Source organism: Ctenocephalides felis, unplaced genomic scaffold, assembly GCF_003426905.1.
Source record: "Ctenocephalides felis isolate EL2017-DRISC unplaced genomic scaffold, ASM342690v1 CF-g0.4_SCAFFOLD_03430, whole genome shotgun sequence".
Lineage (NCBI taxonomy): Eukaryota > Metazoa > Arthropoda > Insecta > Siphonaptera > Pulicidae > Ctenocephalides > Ctenocephalides felis.
Window position 1 is genome coordinate 7,501 of NW_020539584.1, and position 10,000 is coordinate 17,500.

Below are 10,000 nucleotides of genomic sequence, written 5' to 3' on the forward strand. Positions count from 1 at the left end.
GTTGCCGTCGTAAATTTCAGGAAAATCGGAAAATCTCGAGAAAATTATATGAACACACTTAACCATTCATATACCATTTTATTCATAATTTTATTCTGCATCTTTCGTACGAACAAAGTTTTTTCGTATCTTTTACGGTTTTCATGTTATAGAGCAATATGTGTAGATGTTAACTTGTCAAAATGCAAAGTGCGGCTAGGTTGGAGCAATACTCCTCACGATTCGATATTTCTGTAAAGAAAACATATAAAGTATTATACATCGTTAGAAAGGTCTCAAAATTCTTAGTTTTTTCCCATATATCGCAACTTCGAATTCCAAACGGTGTGGCCTACAGGCGAGTTGCCGTCGTAAAATTTCAGGAAAATCGGAAAATCTCGAGAAAATTATATGAACAACTTAACCATTCATATACCATTTTATTCATAATTTTATTCTGCATCTTTCGTACGAACAAAGTTTTTTTCGTATCTTTTACGGTTTTCATGTTATAGAGCAATATGTGTAGATGTTAACTTGTCAAAATGCAAAGTGCGGCTAGGTTGGAGCAATACTCCTCACGATTCGATATTTCTGTAAAGAAAACATATAAAGTATTATACATCGTTAGAAAGGTCTCAAATTCTTAGTTTTTTTCCCATATATCGCAACTTCGAATTCCAAACGGTGTGGCCTACAGGCGAGTTGCCGTCGTAAAATTTCAGGAAAATCGGAAAATCTCGAGAAAATTATATGAACACACTTAACCATTCATATACCATTTTATTCATAATTTTATTCTGCATCTTTCGTACGAACAAAGTTTTTTCGTATCTTTTACGGTTTTCATGTTATAGAGCAATATGTGTAGATGTTAACTTGTCAAAATGCAAAGTGCGGCTAGGTTGGAGCAATACTCCTCACGATTCGATATTTCTGTAAAGAAAACATATAAAGTATTATACATCGTTAGAAAGGTCTCAAAATTCTTAGTTTTTTTCCCATATATCGCAACTTCGAATTCCAAACGGTGTGGCCTACAGGCGAGTTGCCGTCGTAAAATTTCAGGAAAATCGGAAAATCTCGAGAAAATTATATGAACACACTTAACCATTCATATACCATTTTATTCATAATTTTATTCTGCATCTTTCGTACGAACAAAGTTTTTTCGTATCTTTTACGGTTTTCATGTTATAGAGCAATATGTGTAGATGTTAACTTGTCAAAATGCAAAGTGCGGCTAGGTTGGAGCAATACTCCTCACGATTCGATATTTCTGTAAAGAAAACATATAAAGTATTATACATCGTTAGAAAGGTCTCAAAATTCTTAGTTTTTTTCCCATATATCGCAACTTCGAATTCCAAACGGTGTGGCCTACAGGCGAGTTGCCGTCGTAAAATTTCAGGAAAATCGGAAAATCTCGAGAAAATTATATGAACACACTTAACCATTCATATACCATTTTATTCATAATTTTATTCTGCATCTTTCGTACGAACAAAGTTTTTTCGTATCTTTTACGGTTTTCATGTTATAGAGCAATATGTGTAGATGTTAACTTGTCAAAATGCAAAGTGCGGCTAGGTTGGAGCAATACTCCTCACGATTCGATATTTCTGTAAAGAAAACATATAAAGTATTATACATCGTTAGAAAGGTCTCAAAATTCTTAGTTTTTTTCCCATATATCGCAACTTCGAATTCCAAACGGTGTGGCCTACAGGCGAGTTGCCGTCGTAAAATTTCAGGAAAATCGGAAAATCTCGAGAAAATTATATGAACACACTTAACCATTCATATACCATTTTATTCATAATTTTATTCTGCATCTTTCGTACGAACAAAGTTTTTTCGTATCTTTTACGGTTTTCATGTTATAGAGCAATATGTGTAGATGTTAACTTGTCAAAATGCAAAGTGCGGCTAGGTTGGAGCAATACTCCTCACGATTCGATATTTGTGTAAAGAAAACATATAAAGTATTATACATCGTTAGAAAGGTCTCAAAATTCTTAGTTTTTTTCCCATATATCGCAACTTCGAATTCCAAACGGTGTGGCCTACAGGCGAGTTGCCGTCGTAAAATTTCAGGAAAATCGAAAAATCTCGAGAAAATTATATGAACACAATTAACCATTCATATACCATTTTATTCATAATTTTATTCTGCATCTTTCGTACGAACAAAGTTTTTTCGTATCTTTTACGGTTTTCATGTTATAGAGCAATATGTGTAGATGTTAACTTGTCAAAATGCAAAGTGCGGCTAGGTTGGAGCAATACTCCTCACGATTCGATATTTCTGTAAAGAAAACATATAAAGTATTATACATCGTTAGAAAGGTCTCAAAATTCTTAGTTTTTTTCCCATATATCGCAACTTCGAATTCCAAACGGTGTGGCCTACAGGCGAGTTGCCGTCGTAAAATTTCAGGAAAATCGGAAAATCTCGAGAAAATTATATGAACACACTTAACCATTCATATACCATTTTATTCATAATTTTATTCTGCATCTTTCGTACGAACAAAGTTTTTTCGTATCTTTTACGGTTTTCATGTTATAGAGCAATATGTGTAGATGTTAACTTGTCAAAATGCAAAGTGCGGCTAGGTTGGAGCAATACTCCTCACGATTCGATATTTCTGTAAAGAAAACATATAAAGTATTATACATCGTTAGAAAGGTCTCAAAATTCTTAGTTTTTTTCCCATATATCGCAACTTCGAATTCCAAACGGTGTGGCCTACAGGCGAGTTGCCGTCGTAAAATTTCAGGAAAATCGGAAAATCTCGAGAAAATTATATGAACACACTTAACCATTCATATACCATTTTATTCATAATTTTATTCTGCATCTTTCGTACGAACAAAGTTTTTTCGTATCTTTTACGGTTTTCATGTTATAGAGCAATATGTGTAGATGTTAACTTGTCAAAATGCAAAGTGCGGCTAGGTTGGAGCAATACTCCTCACGATTCGATATTTCTGTAAAGAAAACATATAAAGTATTATACATCGTTAGAAAGGTCTCAAAATTCTTAGTTTTTTTCCCATATATCGCAACTTCGAATTCCAACGGTGTGGCCTACAGGCGAGTTGCCGTCGTAAAATTTCAGGAAAATCGGAAAATCTCGAGAAAATTATATGAACACACTTAACCATTCATATACCATTTTATTCATAATTTTATTCTGCATCTTTCGTACGAACAAAGTTTTTTCGTATCTTTTACGGTTTTCATGTTATAGAGCAATATGTGTAGATGTTAACTTGTCAAAATGCAAAGTGCGGCTAGGTTGGAGCAATACTCCTCACGATTCGATATTTCTGTAAAGAAAACATATAAAGTATTATACATCGTTAGAAAGGTCTCAAAATTCTTAGTTTTTTTCCCATATATCGCAACTTCGAATTCCAAACGGTGTGGCCTACAGGCGAGTTGCCGTCGTAAAATTTCAGGAAAATCGGAAAATCTCGAGAAAATTATATGAACACACTTAACCATTCATATACCATTTTATTCATAATTTTATTCTGCATCTTTCGTACGAACAAAGTTTTTTCGTATCTTTTACGGTTTTCATGTTATAGAGCAATATGTGTAGATGTTAACTTGTCAAAATGCAAAGTGCGGCTAGGTTGGAGCAATACTCCTCACGATTCGATATTTCTGTAAAGAAAACATATAAAGTATTATACATCGTTAGAAAGGTCTCAAAATTCTTAGTTTTTTTCCCATATATCGCAACTTCGAATTCCAAACGGTGTGGCCTACAGGCGAGTTGCCGTCGTAAAATTTCAGGAAAATCGGAAAATCTCGAGAAAATTATATGAACACACTTAACCATTCATATACCATTTTATTCATAATTTTATTCTGCATCTTTCGTACGAACAAAGTTTTTTCGTATCTTTTACGGTTTTCATGTTATAGAGCAATATGTGTAGATGTTAACTTGTCAAAATGCAAAGTGCGGCTAGGTTGGAGCAATACTCCTCACGATTCGATATTTCTGTAAAGAAAACATATAAAGTATTATACATCGTTAGAAAGGTCTCAAAATTCTTAGTTTTTTTCCCATATATCGCAACTTCGAATTCCAAACGGTGTGGCCTACAGGCGAGTTGCCGTCGTAAAATTTCAGGAAAATCGGAAAATCTCGAGAAAATTATATGAACACACTTAACCATTCATATACCATTTTATTCATAATTTTATTCTGCATCTTTCGTACGAACAAAGTTTTTTCGTATCTTTTACGGTTTTCATGTTATAGAGCAATATGTGTAGATGTTAACTTGTCAAAATGCAAAGTGCGGCTAGGTTGGAGCAATACTCCTCACGATTCGATATTTCTGTAAAGAAAACATATAAAGTATTATACATCGTTAGAAAGGTCTCAAAATTCTTAGTTTTTTTCCCATATATCGCAACTTCGAATTCCAAACGGTGTGGCCTACAGGCGAGTTGCCGTCGTAAAATTTCAGGAAAATCGGAAAATCTCGAGAAAATTATATGAACACACTTAACCATTCATATACCATTTTATTCATAATTTTATTCTGCATCTTTCGTACGAACAAAGTTTTTTCGTATCTTTTACGGTTTTCATGTTATAGAGCAATATGTGTAGATGTTAACTTGTCAAAATGCAAAGTGCGGCTAGGTTGGAGCAATACTCCTCACGATTCGATATTTCTGTAAAGAAAACATATAAAGTATTATACATCGTTAGAAAGGTCTCAAAATTCTTAGTTTTTTTCCCATATATCGCAACTTCGAATTCCAAACGGTGTGGCCTACAGGCGAGTTGCCGTCGTAAAATTTCAGGAAAATCGGAAAATCTCGAGAAAATTATATGAACACACTTAACCATTCATATACCATTTTATTCATAATTTTATTCTGCATCTTTCGTACGAACAAAGTTTTTTCGTATCTTTTACGGTTTTCATGTTATAGAGCAATATGTGTAGATGTTAACTTGTCAAAATGCAAAGTGCGGCTAGGTTGGAGCAATACTCCTCACGATTCGATATTTCTGTAAAGAAAACATATAAAGTATTATACATCGTTAGAAAGGTCTCAAAATTCTTAGTTTTTTTCCCATATATCGCAACTTCGAATTCCAAACGGTGTGGCCTACAGGCGAGTTGCCGTCGTAAAATTTCAGGAAAATCGGAAAATCTCGAGAAAATTATATGAACACACTTAACCATTCATATACCATTTTATTCATAATTTTATTCTGCATCTTTCGTACGAACAAAGTTTTTTCGTATCTTTTACGGTTTTCATGTTATAGAGCAATATGTGTAGATGTTAACTTGTCAAAATGCAAAGTGCGGCTAGGTTGGAGCAATACTCCTCACGATTCGATATTTCTGTAAAGAAAACATATAAAGTATTATACATCGTTAGAAAGGTCTCAAAATTCTTAGTTTTTTTCCCATATATCGCAACTTCGAATTCCAAACGGTGTGGCCTACAGGCGAGTTGCCGTCGTAAAATTTCAGGAAAATCGGAAAATCTCGAGAAAATTATATGAACACACTTAACCATTCATATACCATTTTATTCATAATTTTATTCTGCATCTTTCGTACGAACAAAGTTTTTTCGTATCTTTTACGGTTTTCATGTTATAGAGCAATATGTGTAGATGTTAACTTGTCAAAATGCAAAGTGCGGCTAGGTTGGAGCAATACTCCTCACGATTCGATATTTCTGTAAAGAAAACATATAAAGTATTATACATCGTTAGAAAGGTCTCAAAATTCTTAGTTTTTTTCCCATATATCGCAACTTCGAATTCCGAACGGTGTGGCCTACAGGCGAGTTGCCGTCGTAAAATTTCAGGAAAATCGGAAAATCTCGAGAAAATTATATGAACACACTTAACCATTCATATACCATTTTATTCATAATTTTATTCTGCATCTTTCGTACGAACAAAGTTTTTTCGTATCTTTTACGGTTTAAGAGAAAATCGAGGAAAACTGGTTTGAACATTTATTGTAAAATTAGAAAATTTAAACAAATAATTATAAAAAATAATATAACTATATATAAATTCGTTTTATATTCATTGAGATCTATAAAAATCAATAAATACATAATTTTATACAAAAGTTTAAAAAAACCCAAAAAACACCTAAAAACTCAATAATTAACTATAATTCATATTGTCCATATATATAAAACTGTTTGAACATCTAACAAAATTTTCGACAAAAATTTTTCTATCATAAGGGTTCGCAGTTCGAAATTTTCCCAGACTTTTGTCTTGACGATTCACACCGTAAGCGCGAGCAGGCCCTCGCCGCAGGTCAAATGCACGTCGCTTGGGACTCAGTCTAATACTTACGCTGTGGCCGCGCGCCTTATATAGGGGGATAGGTCGTGTCGAGTGCGATGCGAGCAAGCTTAGGCTAAAGTACGCTGTGTTGTTCAGGCAGGTTCGAATATTATTCCCCGGTGTATTTTATACATTATATTCGATACTTTTAGTCTATCAACTATATAGCGGCGTTACTTTAAATAATGTCGTAGACCGTGTCTGGAATTATATACGCCGTATATGTTCGGATGTCGGTTTACGGCCGGGTTCTGGACCTTATTTATAAGTGTTCAACCATACTGTACAGCATATCCGCGGGCATGTGTCGTTGACGCAAAGACTCTTATGCGGAAAATCAAATATACAAATGCTATCAACTCAATACTCTCCGAGCGAGAATAAAAGTGAGTTATAACGATGAATTCTTATGAATTCGCCCCGACGTTTTCAATCTAACGAAGGGTAAAGAGACTGTTTGAAATTAACTGGGTCTGCGGACCGCAAATTTCATGTACGGACCGCCGTTTCGACGGTTGTTAAAGGTCTAGCCTCTGTGTTAAGCGCAGAATATATAAAATATCTAGTCGCGATGTAAACTGTTCGTTATGTTCAGGGAATATCGTACGGCTCAGATATATATATATGTAAGAAAATTCGTTGTTTAGAAATATTCATCGAACTTTTCTATACAAAGTGTGGTCTCTCGGGTGACGCCGAGGGACATTTACGCACTATGCTATTATATATATATAGCACCCTGGTTGATCCTGCCAGTAGTATATGCTTGTCTCAAAGATTAAGCCATGCATGTCTCAGTGCAAGCCACATTAAGGTGAAACCGCGAATGGCTCATTACATCAGTTATGGTTCCTTAGATCGTACCCACATTACTTGGATAACTGTGGTAATTCTAGAGCTAATACATGCAAATAGAGTTCCGACCAGAGATGGAAGGAATGCTTTTATTAGATCAAAACCAATCGGTGGCGGGCTTGCCTTGCTCACCGTTTGACTTGGTGACTCTGAATAACTTTGTGCTGATCGCACGGTCTAGTACCGGCGACGCATCTTTCAAATGTCTGCCTTATCAACTGTCGATGGTAGTTTCTGCGACTACCATGGTTGTTACGGGTAACGGGGAATCAGGGTTCGATTCCGGAGAGGGAGCCTGAGAAACGGCTACCACATCCAAGGAAGGCAGCAGGCGCGCAAATTACCCACTCCCGGCACGGGGAGGTAGTGACGAAAAATAACGATACGGGACTCATCCGAGGCCCCGTAATCGGAATGAGTACACTTTAAATCCTTTAACGAGGATCTATTAGAGGGCCAGTCTGGTGCCAGCAGCCGCGGTAATTCCAGCTCTAATAGCGTATATTAAAGTTGTTGCGGTTAAAAAGCTCGTAGTTGAATCTGTGTCCCACACTGTCGGTTCACCGCTCGCGGTGTTCAACTGGCATGTCTGTGGGACGTCCTACCGGTGGGCTTAGCCCGTCAAAAGGCGGCCCAACTCAAAATCCTACCACGGTGCTCTTCACCGAGTGTCGAGGTGGGCCGGTACGTTTACTTTGAACAAATTAGAGTGCTTAAAGCAGGCTCATTCGCCTGAATATTGTGTGCATGGAATAATGGAATAGGACCTCGGTTCTATTTTGTTGGTTTTCGGAATTCCGAGGTAATGATTAATAGGGACAACTGGGGGCATTCGTATTGCGACGTTAGAGGTGAAATTCTTGGATCGTCGCAAGACGGACAGAAGCGAAAGCATTTGCCAAATGTGTTTTCATCAATCAAGAACGAAAGTTAGAGGTTCGAAGGCGATCAGATACCGCCCTAGTTCTAACCATAAACGATGCCAGCTAGCGATCCGCCGAAGTTCCTCCGATGACTCGGCGGGCAGCTTCCGGGAAACCAAAGCTTTTGGGTTCCGGGGGAAGTATGGTTGCAAAGCTGAAACTTAAAGGAATTGACGGAAGGGCACTACAAGGAGTGGAGCCTGCGGCTTAATTTGACTCAACACGGGAAACCTCACCAGGTCCGGACACCGGAAGGATTGACAGATTGAGAGCTCTTTCTTGATTCGGTGGGTGGTGGTGCATGGCCGTTCTTAGTTGGTGGAGCGATTTGTCTGGTTAATTCTGATAACGAACGAGACTCTAGCCTGCTAAATAGGCGTACTTTCCGGTATCGCAAAGACCCTCCGCTTCGGCTTCGGTCGTTGTTGGTTGTGGTTCTTACTACCGGCGTACAAATATATCTTCTTAGAGGGACAGGTGGCATTTAGTCGCACGAAATTGAGCAATAACAGGTCTGTGATGCCCTTAGATGTTCTGGGCCGCACGCGCGCTACACTGAAGAGATCAGCAGGTTTTCCTTGGCCGAAAGGTCCGGGTAATCCGTTGAAGCCTCTTCGTGCTAGGGATTGGGGCTTGCAATTCTTCCCCATGAACGAGGAATTCCTAGTAAGCGCGAGTCATAAGCTTGCGTTGATTACGTCCCTGCCCTTTGTACACACCGCCCGTCGCTACTACCGATTGAATTATTTAGTGAGGTCTTCGGACCGGTGCGCGGCAGCGTTTCGACATTGCCGATGTTGCTGGGAAGATGACCAAACTTGATTATTTAGAGGAAGTAAAAGTCGTAACAAGGTTTCCGTAGGTGAACCTGCGGAAGGATCATTAACGTACATTTACTATTTAGTGAATGAAACGTGTGCGATATGTCGTATAACCTACGACGTATAAAATCTTAAAGCGTCTCGCAACGATGGATCATTCGTTTCATTAACGTTTGACCGGAGCTAGTCGCAAAATATTGCGCAGTGTGCAAAAGCAGCGTGACGCGGTTTACAACCGCTTAGCGCTCTTATGCATTGTGTGAGAGCACTGCCATGTATATCTGCTCGGTATCGCCAGATGCCTGAGCGAATGACGAAGTTCGTTGTGAAAACGGCGTTCTTTTTGAATATTATACTTTAAACGCATAGCTCAATCAATTCTTTGGGCGCTAGATGAAAGTCTAGTGTTTCAAAGTCGATTGTAGTAAACGCTTGCGTTAGTATTCTATATACTCTGCACATTTTATTCAAATTGTGCGAATTTGAACATTCGCTTCATTGCGTTGTTTTAAGAAAATGAAAGATCAGCGAAAGCAGATTTTTCAATCTCACACACAATGAAATATTCATATTTCAATTTTGAAACGAGGTCTCGTATCTCGGACCGAAAAGCGAAAGCTTTACGGTGTACTAATTGTAACCATAATAAACATACTAGTTTCAGAATCGCCCGAGTTATCTTAAACGATTTCGAGGGAATCACGATTGAAACATGTATAAATATATATAAAATCACCCTGAACGGTGGATCACTTGGCTCGTGGGTCGATGAAGAACGCAGCTAATTGCGCGTCGACATGTGAACTGCAGGATACATGAACATTGACATTTCGAACGCACATTGCGGTCCTCGGATACTGTTCCCGGACCACCTCTGGCTGAGGGTCGTATAACATTACCAGACTGCCGCTTGCTTTAAACGGCTTGCCGGCGAATGATGGAGTTTCGCGTAAATGCGTGCTCTTAAATAATTCACTCAACGTGTGAGCCAGTCCATTTTGCAACATCGGACATTACCGTTCGTTGACGTTCTGTGGGATTACGGCGGGTTGTG

General features: G+C 37.9%; 2 non-coding genes across 2 annotated transcripts; both read left to right on the forward strand.

The window, feature by feature from the left end:
- The first annotated feature begins 7,083 nt into the window (after window positions 1–7,083).
- On the forward strand, window positions 7,084–9,010 carry LOC113382427. Its single transcript, XR_003367658.1, has one exon. It is a non-coding gene; the product is annotated as a small subunit ribosomal RNA (ribosomal RNA).
- A 669-nt stretch (window positions 9,011–9,679) lies between these two features.
- On the forward strand, window positions 9,680–9,834 carry LOC113382433. The gene has a single exon (XR_003367663.1). It is a non-coding gene; the product is annotated as a 5.8S ribosomal RNA (ribosomal RNA).
- Window positions 9,835–10,000: the final 166 nt, after the last annotated feature.